Raw genomic sequence first — 13,462 nt, 5'->3', positions numbered from 1 at the left:
ATGAATGAACCTTTCAGGTCTCCTATAAACACGTCTACCCTTACCTTTGCTTCTGCCTCAAATTTCCATTAATGCTTCTTTCACATCTCACTTTTATACCAAAGGTTGGCTTCTCCAATCAGGTGAAGGGTATGTAACAGGCCGTCTTTCAAGAATCCATCTATCCCCCTCAGTATCTGTCAACTGAATCATGTTGAGTTCCTGTGACTTGACCGCAAGGCACCCATAAGGCATGCCCATATTGCATGGGGAGGGGCCTGTTAGATAATAATAGTAATAACATAATAATAATTATTATGGCTTGCCTTTACATAGCTCTTTAAGCTTAACAAAGCCCTATATATTTTATCTCATTGGATCCTCATAACGACCTTAGGAGGTAGGTGCTATTATTACCTCTGTTTTACAGATGAAGAAACTGAGGCTGAGAGAGGCTAAGTGACTTGCCCAGGTTTACACAACTAGTGTCTGAAGCAAGATTCAAACTCAAGCCTTCTTCAATTCTCAATTCTAACATTCTGTCCACTTTCAGATGCCTATGTAAGCTCATTAAGTTGTTCGGTGAACTCATCAGATTGATAGTGACTCCACAGTTCTACCAAGCATTAAACCAGCTTGGTAGAACTTGCTTTATCTTTTTTTTTTTTTTAGATATTTGAAATACAACTTTATTATGATCTAAACGAAAAGGGAATGGGAATGACAGTAACAAACAAGATTCATCACTGAATATTGTGATGGGACTGCAGCTGTCATATTTGAAACTCAAGGGGATGTAAATGCGGTCCAAAACAGCTAAATACGCAGGTCCAAAATATGAATTGTATGTATTTTTTAACTGCTACATTCACTCTGAAGCCCATTCATTTCCTTCAGCATCCCAAAGATTAAGCACATGTTCTGTTCAGCTATATAATAAAATGGCAAACATGCTACACCACTGACATCACAGGACGGTTGCCTATAAAACTAGACCTCTGACGCTGGGCTCTAGCTTCATTCCCTTACAGGTCATCATCTTCATCAGGGAGCGCAGTTGTCTGAGCAGTCTGTAAGTCCTGTTCATACAGTGCTGGGTCCATGACAACCTCCGGAGGTGCAAGAGCAGGCATGGCAACAAACTCCAAATTAGGGTCTCCAATAAGTTTTCTGGAGATTCTTCTTCCTATGGAAGACAATTGATTTCGCCTTGACTTTTCTGTCCTTAATATCCACTTTGTTGCCACACAACACTATAGGGATATTTTCACATACTTGTACCAGATCTCTATGCCAGTTAGGTACATTCTTGTAAGTAACTCTTGATGTTACATCAAACATTACAATGGCACACTGAGCTTGGATGTAATAATCATCTCTCAGACCACCAAATTTCTCTTGGCCAGCTGTATCCCATACGTTGAATTTAATAGGACCTCTGTTAGTATGGAACACGAGAGGATGGACCTCAACACCCAGCGTGGCTACATACTTCTCAAATTCACTAGTCAAGTGACGTTTTACAAATGTTGTTTTTCCAGTACCTCCATCTCCAACTAATACAAGTTTGAACTGCACTTGGGGTTCTCCTTGGGTGGCCATCGCGATGGTTCTTCCAGAAGCATCTCCATCTCTGCCTGACTGAACAATCGAACTTGCTTTATCTAATGGTCCACAGACATAATCTTAGAGAATCATGAATAGTTACCTTAATGCCAAGATGAAGCATCAGAGTGCGGAATAATTAAAGTCTTATTAATTCAATATAATTCAATATTTAATTATTAGTTACTTTAAGACAGCTATATAACAAAATGAGGAGACACTGATATTAAAAAGAGACTTTTCAGCAGTGAACAATTTGAGATAATTGAAATTACATTTCAATGATATCCGTATATTTCAGGTGGCTCACTGGATAGAATGTTGGACTTGGAGTGCAGAGGTCCTGAGTTCAAATCTACCCTTTCACACTTATGGGCTGTGTGAACCTGGCCAAGTCATTTAACCTCTGTGTGCTTCAGTTTACTTTCTTTAAAATGGCAATAATAATAACTTATCTCCAAGGATTATTTTGAGGACAGCATGAGATAATATTTGTAAAGTGCTTAGTAAACTGAAATTGCATACAAATGCTAGCTGTTATTATTGTTAATATCTCTGTTTACTATATCTCTCCTCTTCAATGCATCCCAAATACCACTGCCATATTAATCTTATCAAGGTATTGCAGAGCTGGAAGGGAACACGGTAAGTCGTCTAGGTCAACCTCATACTTGATGGATGAATATTCTCTACCAGATGCTGAGACAACACATTATTTTAGGCATAGTATCCATTACAGGTTTGCCGGATAAATATGAACAACTGAATGAATCCCCAACCAAGTAAGTGGACATACAGTGACTGCTTGAAGACTTTCAATGATGTATTCACTACTTCATATTTTGGCAGTCCTAATAGTTAGGAAATTCTTCTACTTGAATAAAGTTACTTCCTTGTAACTTCTGCCCATTGAACATAGTCCTGCTAGGACAAGATGCCTAACCTGTCTTTCACAAGACAGTCCTTTGTATTCCTAAGGATCATTTTCATGGGCCCCTGCAAGTCTTTGAAATACTTGAAAAAGCCAGAAGTCATATCTTCTCAACACCTTCTGCCCTCCATCCCTCTCCACTGTCCCCCAAGTATCCTTTAGGTTGGTTAAACATCCCTAGTTACTTAAACCATTCCTCACATGACATAGCTTCAAGTCTGTCATTCTTGTTGCCTTCCTTTAGAAGCATTTGACTGTCAATGTTCTAATTTAGTTCTGATCAACCCAGAGTAGTGCGGATTTACTACTCCCTTGTTCTGGACACACTCCTCCTGTTAATGCAGCCTAAGGTTTCACCAGTTTGTTGATAGACAAATCATACTATTGCCTCTGGTTGAACTAGTATTTCATGAAAATCTTGTCTTTTTTAAATGTAAACAGTTGTTTTGATGTTAGGTTTTGATGGGTTTTAAGAGCAGAATTTTACATGTATCTCTATTGAGTTTCATGTTGTTAGTTGTTGTCAGTTATTCTAGTTTGTCAAGAACTTTTTGTATAATGATTCTGTCATCCAATTGATTAGCTAGTCTCTCTAGCTTTCTATCATTCACAGATCTGACAAATGCATCATTTATGTTTTAATTAAAGTCAACAAGAATATCTTGATCAAAATCGCACTGAAAAGGCTTTCCTCCAGGTTGACATATAGAGTAATGAAATACTTTAGGGACCTATTGCTGAATTCACTCACAAATCTCCATGTTTCCCCATCTCTTTCACAAATGTTAGGAGATATTTTGTTAATTTTTTTTGCCCAATTACAGATGTGCAATAAGGGATAGAACAAGTGAGTAATGACTATATGTGAAGTGCCTCAGAATCATTCCTGAGTTGACAACACCAACCAAGAAACCACACGCAATCAGACAAAGATAGAGATGATTTTCTAAGGACAGAGGTGGACAGTCCTTACCATTTCTCATACACCATCTCATAAGATTAGTCAGCCCTCAGATCCTACTGTAATAGTTGCTTCTCATGGCAGAGCCATTAGGGTAGAAAACCCAGGGAGGGTAATCAGTTCCTTTAAAATGATGCCCAGTGTCCAGTGGCAGCCTTGAGATACTCGTTATGAGGATAATAGAAGTATTTGCTGACATAAATAAAAAGTTTCTTACCCTCTACAACAAGGACATCCCTGGTCAACAAGACCACAGTCTTAGGCATTCATTAACAAGGCGGTCAATGCCTCTGAGAATGGAAGAACTCTACAATGGGAGATATTAAGTGGACAATTATGAATAGAATGTCATCAGATTTTGGTACAAAGGGACTCAATCAATTAGTAATCAGAAAAAAACTATTAAGGGCCTACTATGTGTCAGGCTCTGTGCTAGACTCCAGAGATAAGAAGCAACAGTAATAATGACAACAATTATTATAACTAGAATTTATATAGCGCTTTAAGATTTGCAAAGGACTTTTACGAATATATCATTTTATCCTCGCAACTACCCTGGGAGGTAAGTGTTATTATTATACTCATTTTTTAAGATGAGTAAACTGAGGCATAGAGAGATTAAGTGATTTGCCCAGGGTCACAGCTAGTAAATGTCCAAGGGCAGATTTGAACTTAGACCTTTCTGATTACTGTGCCACCTAGCTGTGAGGGCATCCCCTTTTGCAATGAACTTACATTCTACAAGTACAAATTAAAAAAAAACCACCACGAATATAAAATTAACAATTACAGAAATACGCTTTAGCTAATTACAAGGTAATGTGGGAGGGAGGACACTAGCAGTTGGGGAGGGGAATCAGGAAAGGCTTCATGAAGAAGATGGTATCTCAACTTCATTTTGAAGGAAAAGCTACTATATAAGGTATGGATGTAGTGAATAGAAATATTAATAAATTATTGACAATTAATTATTATTATTAATGAATATAAGTAAGGATGGAGTGAATTCCAGACATGAGGCTGATCAGCGCAAAGACAGGGAAACAAGAGAATAGAGTGTTGTATGTGAGGAGCATAGAGAAATTGGCTAGATCACACCCTACATAAGGGAGAGTAATGTCCAATGAGACTTGAAAGTTAGGTTGAGCCCAGGTTGTGTAGGACTTTCAAAGATAAACAGATGAGTTGATTCTAGAGGCAATAAGAAGCCACTGTTGTTGCTTGAGTAGATAGGGAAGTTCACATGGTCACATCTGCCTTAAAAATGATTTTAGTAGCAGTGTGTGGTATGAACTGGAGTGGTGAGGGACTGGAGTGTACTTCGGAGGCTACCCGAATAGTCTACGTGAGAGGTGATGAGGGCTTAGATTGAGTAAGACAGTAGTAGAGATGAAGGGTCAGATGCATGAGATATGAAAGATAGAGATGGCAAGATTTGGAAACTGAATGGATGGGACAAGTGAGGTAAGTGAGGATTCCAGGGTAAAGCTAAGATTATAGACCTGAGGCATCAGAAGGAACATGGCGCCTTTAACAGAAATAGGGAATTTTAGAAAAGGAGAGGGTTTAGAAAGATAATGAGTTCAGTTTTAGACATGTTGAGTTTAAAGTGTCTCTGGGACATGCATTTTGAATGTTCATTATGCAACTGGTGATGTGAGACTGATGTGAAGCTTGGAGGAGAGACCAGGGTTGGATCTGTAGACTTGCCAATCATCTCATAGACCCCATGGGAGCTGATGAGGTAACTGTGAGAGTATGATGGAGGGAGAAGAAAAGAGGGCCCTGGACAGAACCTTGGGAAATGCCCATAGTTAGGGGACATGATATATATGATGATTCAGCAAAGGAGACTGAGAAGTACTGGTCAGACAAGTGATTCAGGAGAGAATAGTGTCACAAATATGCAGCAAAGAGAGGGAGTATCCAGGAGGAGGGTGGTCCGCAATAGCAAGTGCAGCAAGATAGGTTGAGAATGGATTAAGACTGAGAAAACATCCCCAGATTGGACAATCAGATCATCGGGAACGTTGGACAGAGCGGTTTCAGTTGAATGATGAGGTCAGAAGCCAGATTGCAAAGGGTTAAAGAATGAGTGGAAGAAGGAAGGAAGTGGAGGCAATTTCCTCATGTATAAAATGAGGGAGTTGGAATCGACAATTTCCAAGGTCCTTTTAAACTTTAAACCTATGATTCTACTATCCTGGTGCAAATATAGGTCATCCTTTCCCTGAAAATCTGATTTTCATAAAACCTCAGTGTAACCTATATTTATTGTCATTTTTCGGTGTATAACTATGTCTTTTTTTCTTTTAAAGGACTTTTCATTTTAGTAGTGGGGCCTATATTCAGACCAAAAGGGTAAGGTAATTCAAATAACTAGTAATTTCATAGCAGATTAAAGAAAGGGAGGGAAAAATAAAATCAAGCCCTCAAGTCAATTTCTCTTCTCCATGCTTCCTATCATAGAGCTTGTAAATAGGAGAGCTGCAATCTGGGGGTTGTCTAGTTTCTTTGACGTGGAAGCCATAGTGAACTGCTATTTTTAGGTAAGCTGTTCATTCCTGCCTCTCGGAGGGATATTTCCAGTAGTTTTTTCCCTAGCTCCTTTGGTGATAGGGAGATGAGAACGTTTAAAAATCAAGAGAGCAGACAGCGGAGGGCTGGAAAGCATTAGACTTGTGGGGTTAACTTATCTCTACAAAGGGACTTCTGGTGTGGCAGCTGGCTGCACCTCAAGTCTACTAAGCATTTGCCCCCTCAGGTCATCATTCTTTTTCTTTCAGAAAAAATGTAAACTCCTTGAGGGCAGGGACTGTTCATTTTTTTGTCTTTGTGTACCTGTTACCTAGCACTAGGGGTACTGCATATACTATATTTATTCATTTATCCATATATTTAACATTTAGTACATTTGAACATGTAATACATTTTATTGAATTAAAATGAATCTCTAGCATTCCTCTGATTTATCAGTCTAATAACACTGAGAAAAGAAAAATCTTGTTTTTAATTAAAATATCATTTCTCTCAACTTTTTGAAATATTTTAAAGTACAAGATATGTATTTGGTTATCCCCAATGTTCCCCTCCCTGACCAGAGCAAACTCTTAAGATATTACAGTTGCTTTCTCACAAGCTGTGGAGACTTTAGGAAAGGATTTCTTAACTTTTTTGCTTTGTGGACCTCTTTTGCAAGTCTAATTAAGTCTATGCATACCTTCTTAGAGCAATGTTTTTAACTGAATAAAATAAAACAAATAGAAGAGAAACCAATTATATTGAAGTGCAGTTACTAAAATACATTAAAAAAAGTTCATGGACCCTAGGTTAAGAATCTCTGTGTTAGGGGTTGATTGAGCACCCTTTCCACACCCTCTGCCTGGGGACCACTGTTGATGGTAAGACTTGCCTTTCATCCCGCCCTTAGGTGAGGAAGCTCCTAGTCTCCAGATTAGGGGAGGAGGGAATCATGGGGAATATGGAGTTGATATTACCATGATGACAATTCTGTCATCTCAGATTTATCTGAAAAATCTGTACATCTAAGAAGAAACCTGAGTGATTATGATATGTCCTTCACAATTAAGTTCATCCCCTATCCTTGGGGAAGATTACCCAAAACTCCTTGGGAAAGATCACCCAAGGATAATAGCCTCAGACTATGACAGAACTCAAATCATGGGATCTAAAGCTAGAAGAAAGCTTAGAAACATTTTATAGATGAGGAAAACCGAGTGGATAATGGATTCCTGATTCAGATCCAAAACTGGCATGGAGGCATCTCCATAGGGAGATGTCCATTCTTTGAATAATTGTTAGGAATCTCATTCCCCCAAAAGGAGAAAATTTGATTAATGTGGACAACCACAGTGGAGCCTGTTGCAGGTTTTGTGGAGCCTTACCAAGATAACAAAAGGTCCAGCTTGCTTCCTCTGTCCTTTTGTGTTCCTTTTCTTCTGTGCATCGCCCCCCTCCCCAAATTTGTTGCTATTGCTATCATTATCAGCCCGTAGGTGTAGTCGGTGTGTGTTTTTGTCCTGTTTCATTTTCTTCACTCTGCATCACCTCATATGTCTCTCTATACTTACTTGTTTTCTTCATACTCTGCATTAATTATGGTACAGTAATATTCTATTGTATTCCTATATCCCATTTTGTTCAGCCAACTCCCAAATGTTGGATATGTGGGTTGTTTCCAGACTTTTGCTATTATGAAAAGTGGTACAATGAATATTTTTTTTACAAATAGGTCTTTCCCCCACCTTCAATAATAACATCCTTAAGGCATAGGCCTAGTAATGGAATCCTTTTTAAGGTTATAAAAATACCAATGCACACTTCAAACAGCAGGGTGATTGCGTACTGGTTTTTCCACTGTACTGCCAACATTGAATTTTACCATTTTAAAACTCTCTTTGTTATTAAATTGCATGTAAAGTGATATTTCAGAGTTCTGAATTCATATTTCTCCAGTTGAGATATTCTAAGGCTTTTAGGTAGTTATTATTGATAAATTCTGTTGTTTTCTTTTGAAAACTTCTTATTTATTTTCTTTGATCACTCATCTTCTAGGGAATGAAGTTTACTTATTTATAAAGCTGTATTGATTCTTTACAGATCTTGGATATCAGAGTTTTTGTCGGAAGTAGTTAAGTTTTGGTACTTTTTTTTTTGCATTTATTCTGGATGCATTTTTTTGTTGTTGTTGAAAAGAATGTTGTTTTTGCACAACAAAATCTATTTCATTTCCCATAATTTCTTCTTTTTGTTAAATAGGTGAATTTTCCACTTTTCCATAAATGCAACTACTTTGCAACTACATTCAATCATACTTTGATTGAATTTTTCCAGTTTTTATTATTTTAAAAAATGTGTGTTACTCATCCGTTTTTATTTCATTGTAGTATATGGTATAAGTTATGGTTTTAACTCACTTTTTTGCCATGCTGAGATGCAATTTTCCTAGTTGTACGGATTAATATTTCCCTTCCTCATTGTTTTATGGACTTGGGAATATCAAATACAGGTCTATTGAGTGCCTTTGATTCTAAATATTAGATAATCTCTTTGGTACCATTAATCAAATTTTATATTTTTTACCCAGTACCAGTTTTGATAATTACTGCTTTATAGAATAACTTGAAATCTGAAAATATAAATTCTCCTTCCACTTTTTCATAATTCATTGTGTTATTCTTATGTGATTATTTCTCTTTTTGAATTTTATAATTTTTTCTAGTTCTATTTTTTAGCTCATTGACATTTTGTTTGGTATTACATTAAATCTATAAAGTGATTATTAAGCACTTTTGCCATCTTTATTATATTGACTTGACATGACCATATGCATATATGTTAGAGATCTCTCCAAAATATTTGGTTCAACCAAACAACAAGTATTTATTAAACACATACTAAGTATGCCTAACTATGGCGACACAGATTCAATGAATCAAAGCAATCATTACATGGAACTTACAGCACAGTGGGAGAGACAGCAGTTATATATATGTATATATATATGCATATATTATATATGTATAAATATGTTTATGTTCACATATATAATGGGAAAGATAACAAATATAAAGAGAACAAGTACAAACAAAACAAAATTGTTAAATACAAAATAGTTTGAGTGGGAGGGCGCTACTAGTTGAGGGGATCAGGAGAGGCTTCATGTAGAAGGTGGTGTTGGAGAAGCATCTTGAAGGAAAAGATGGATTCTGTGAGGGAGAGGTGAGGACATATATATACCAGGCATGGGAGACAGCCCGGGCAAAGGCACAGAGGTAGGAGATTTTATTTCACTTTAAGTTATTTTTATGGATGTCTTTATATAGATCTTGTATATAATTTGGTGGCTTACTTCCTAAGCATTTGATATTGATAGATTTTAATCATCATTTAAAATAATTTTTCTGCATTTTAAGTGTATTATATTATTATGTTATATTGTTATAAGTGTATTGTAGGTTTTATTAGTGATGGACGTCCTAGTAACATTATCCTCATTTCTAAGTAGAGGACCCTATGAAATACAGCTCTTTGGGTTGCTTTGGATCCTGAAAAACTTAAAATTCTGCTTTTCAGCATCTTTAATGAGTCTTTCTCATTCCACTAAGTGAGGCAGGCATGAAGTTTGATAATAACGAACAAAACACTGTCAGGCACCATTGACTCATCTGTCTCTTTTATAATCTCATTCTCAGGGCCTGGAGACTTAAAGCAAACTCAGAGGGAGGTTCTGAATATAAATAGTCCTGTACAGGGAAACATGGAGCTCACAACAAAGATAGTAAAGCTAGCCAGTTGACAGGAGATTTGAAACAAATTATAATCAGAAGAATAGTGGAAACAGATCCAGAGGGAATTGGGACTCTTGTTGGGGTCCCTCTCCTCAACCAGTATGGTCTCATGGCATTTTATAGGGTTCTTATCTGGATACAGCAAGATCAGGCATTGGGTGCAGAGGGCAAAGAGCCTGGGGACTAATTCTAATTCATACTGGTTGGGGGGAGAAAAGACTCCTGGGGGCTAGTTGATATTCAAACTCCCCACTGGTGAGAAAAGGGAGTGTGGCCTACTATGGCTGGTCTTACTCTAACAGGGTCACTCAGCTTCCCTGTCAAGAGTTGGTGAGCTTCTCTGGGGTGAGGGGGTTGGTGAGGGGATATTCCTTAACTCGAAGACCATAAGGTACCTTTCTTTTTGCCAACTTGCACTGTGACATTCTAAAGTTACTGGTATAACCTTCTTTTCTTTGGTGTTCTTGGAAATCATGGGTAGTATGATTCAGGCAGAGAGGTCATTTTGGAGTTAGCTGTATCCTGTCCACATAGTTTAGAAGAAAAAGCCCTGGCCCAGGGGTTTAGGATGCTTGGTCCTTGCTTTGGCTCTCCTGCAACTTAGGTTGGACAAGTCACTTCTGATCCCTTGGGACTCTGTTTCCTTATCTGTAAAATGAAGAGGTTGCTTTGAGTCACAGTGTTCTCAAAGTTGTGGAATTTGTCTGTAAGTCCCTACCATCATCAACATTATTAGTAGTGTCAAGAAATATTTTGATTGCTCATATGACTCATATTCAAGACAATTAAGTAATTCAAGAAAGGAGAAATAATAGTGGAGGCCACAAAGCTAGAAATGGTCTTCAAGGGCATGATAGTAAGAACTCTTATTGACTTGGCACTTTGGGGGGTTTCCAAAGAGTTTTCTGTAAAACCCTGTGAATGGTACAAAAACTATTATCTTCATTTACATCTGAGGAAACTGAGGCTCAGATTGGTTATATGACTTACCTAGGGTCACACAGGTAGCAGGTGTCAGAGCTGGGAACTGAGCCTAGCTCTCTTGACCCCAGCTCCGGAGTTCTTTCCACCTTGCCTGTGGTTATTGTAAAGGACCCATAGGGCCTTTAGAAGAAAAGATTTTACAATGGGGATGAATAAATAGTGGACCTAGTATGTCCACAAATCTATTTTTATGCCAAGTATTATCATGTCTATTCCTTTTTTCCAGTGAACATAGATGCAGTTAGGATTAATAAAATACAAATTCCTTCGCAAATATTACTAAATTCATAGTAATTTTTTCTGACATCCTGTGTCTTCCCCAACAAATGCTGAAAATGCAGTTGTTTTACAGTGATATGGGAGTTTGTAAAACCTTTTTACATTAAAAAGATTTGGAACCTATGTAGCCAAGAATAGAAGGAATGGAGAAGTTTGGGGAAAAACTTTCGTAGAAAATCTCTCAGAATAGGATGTGATTGGGTTGGAAAATTGCTGTAGTATAGGACATAATGAGCTGGTTGATTTAGAAAAACATGGAAATAACTGGACTTATGAAGGAAGATGCTATCCACCTTCAGAGAAACAGATGATAGGAGGAAATAAGCATAGTACGGTCTTACATATATGTGTATGTATGTGTATGTTGGTATATGTATATACATATATATGCTTAATTGTAGCCTTCTTTAGGGTGAGGGAAGGAGGAATGTGAGGGGAAAAAATAAGGTAAAAAAGGGACATTGAAGGACAAAAGAAAACCTGCAAGGAAGCAAAGAAAGGCTGGGCAACCTTGAAAACAATGTGTAGTATTTATTATATAGGTTTTCTTGAAATGGAAATTTATTGTTTTATATGGAATCCTCTCTTATATTCTGTTGTGTACATGGCAATGTTTATTTTTTATTTTCTAGTTCTGTGTTTAAGTTTAAAAAAATTAAAAATTTATGAAAAAAGATTTGAAAAGGCTGGGAACAATTGCCTTATGCTGTTATTGCCAATAGTGGGGTTCAACATAGCCTTTTGAAGGAGAGCAGGTTGTCAACTTCATTTTAAATGCCTTAAGGATAAATTATTATGGAAATTTTCTTTGTATGGTACTAATCTGTTCCTGCACTGGATCACCTCTGAAGACAAGAAACAAAATCCTTTCCTTTTGTTCCATTACTGTCATCATAGATACTCCTCTCTTCATGAAGACTTTGAGATATCTTATTGTATGGCAGTTTGGTATGGGGGAAGAAGCCCTGGTCTTGGAGCCAGGAGATGCATGTTTGAGTTCTGACTCTGACACTTACTGGCTTTGTGACACCAGGGAAGTCACAAGCTAGGCTCTCACAGCTTTAGTGTGCTGATCTGTAAAATGGGATTAATAATTCTTCCTATCTCATAGAATTGTTATAAGAGAAATTCTCCGTAAACTTGAAATTACTACTTTATGCATCAGTTATTATCTTTGCAATTAGTTTGACAAAGATATACAGATTTCCATTTTATGAATCTGAGAGCTTCATAACTGCCAAATTGTATTCAAACATAATAAAAATCCACTTTTATTATATTCGAATACAATTGGGATAGAATAACGTCACCCTTTAGAATAGAACAAGATGATCCATTCCGTAATTTGCATGTGTGATGAACAAGCTAATTATATGATAGAGTTGAAGAATGATATCTCTACCATCTTGCTGTAAAGAAGCAGCATAGTGTAATGGGTAGAGGGTAGGACTCGGAGTCAAGAAGACCTAGGTTCAAATACTGCCTCAGACCTTTTTTGGCTCTACGCTCCAAGGCAAATTACTTAACTTCTCAGTCTCAGTTTTCTTAACTGTAAGATTAGGGTGCTGGTCTCCACAACCACCAAGTTTCCTTTTAGTTCCTAATTTATGATTCTGTGAATGAGTAAAAGCAGATTCAGTGACATTGTCCCTCACACTGTATTTAGTGCTTGACATTCTCAAAACTTTTTTATTTGCATTGTTTTAGCCCTTTAGGATCTAATCGATTTTTTAAAATTGATTTTTTTTCTATTGTTAATACTAGCCACTTTAAATGTATTTTTCAGAGAAGATGGGTAATTGCTCCTATTTTCCTGTGTTTTAGGATTTAGAACTGGCAGGGACCTTAGAGATTGTTTAGAGTCTAGAGACCAACCCTCCCATTTTGAAATGACTTGCCCAAGGTGGCTCAGACCTGAGTCCAGAACCCCCATCTAGTGAGTTGTTTTTCATGACACTGGGTAGTCTCCTTTTGAAGGTCACACTTTTGAATGGTGTACTTGCGTTCATAGCCTTCAGTAACAGTTTGGATGAATTTAATTTATTAGTACTCACCGTGAAACCTTTTCCTCTAACTAGTAACTGCTTTAATACTTTGTGGATAGGCTACTAGACACAGAGTGGGGAACACCTAACTCACTAGCTGTGTTGTCATAGGCAAGTTACTTCTCATTTCTATGCCTTAGTCTCTTCGTCCATAAAATGAGGGTGTTAGACTCAGTGACTCTTAAGGTCCTCTTTTTACCTTAGTAAATTGTCTTCTCAAGTAGATCGATTGCCATGGCTAAAAAAGATTCTGTACCCTTTTATTAACCTTCTGCTGGTGATGACTCATCCTGAATGGAGTTGCTTTGGTCTATGGATTGCCAATAAAGAGTCTTCTCCTCCCTTCCAAAAATTTGATCTTTCCTGC

The 13,462-nt window shown here is 37.4% G+C and overlaps 1 pseudogene; it reads right to left on the bottom strand.

Moving 5' to 3' along the window:
• Positions 1-962: 962 nt before the first annotated feature.
• Positions 963-1,581, bottom strand: LOC118831702 (annotated as a pseudogene).
• Positions 1,582-13,462: the final 11,881 nt, after the last annotated feature.

The sequence above is a fragment of the Trichosurus vulpecula genome, chromosome 9, assembly GCF_011100635.1.
Source record: "Trichosurus vulpecula isolate mTriVul1 chromosome 9, mTriVul1.pri, whole genome shotgun sequence".
Classification (NCBI taxonomy): Eukaryota; Metazoa; Chordata; class Mammalia; order Diprotodontia; family Phalangeridae; genus Trichosurus; species Trichosurus vulpecula.
Note: the sequence above shows the minus strand (reverse complement) of the source record. Positions and strands in the feature narration are given on the sequence as shown.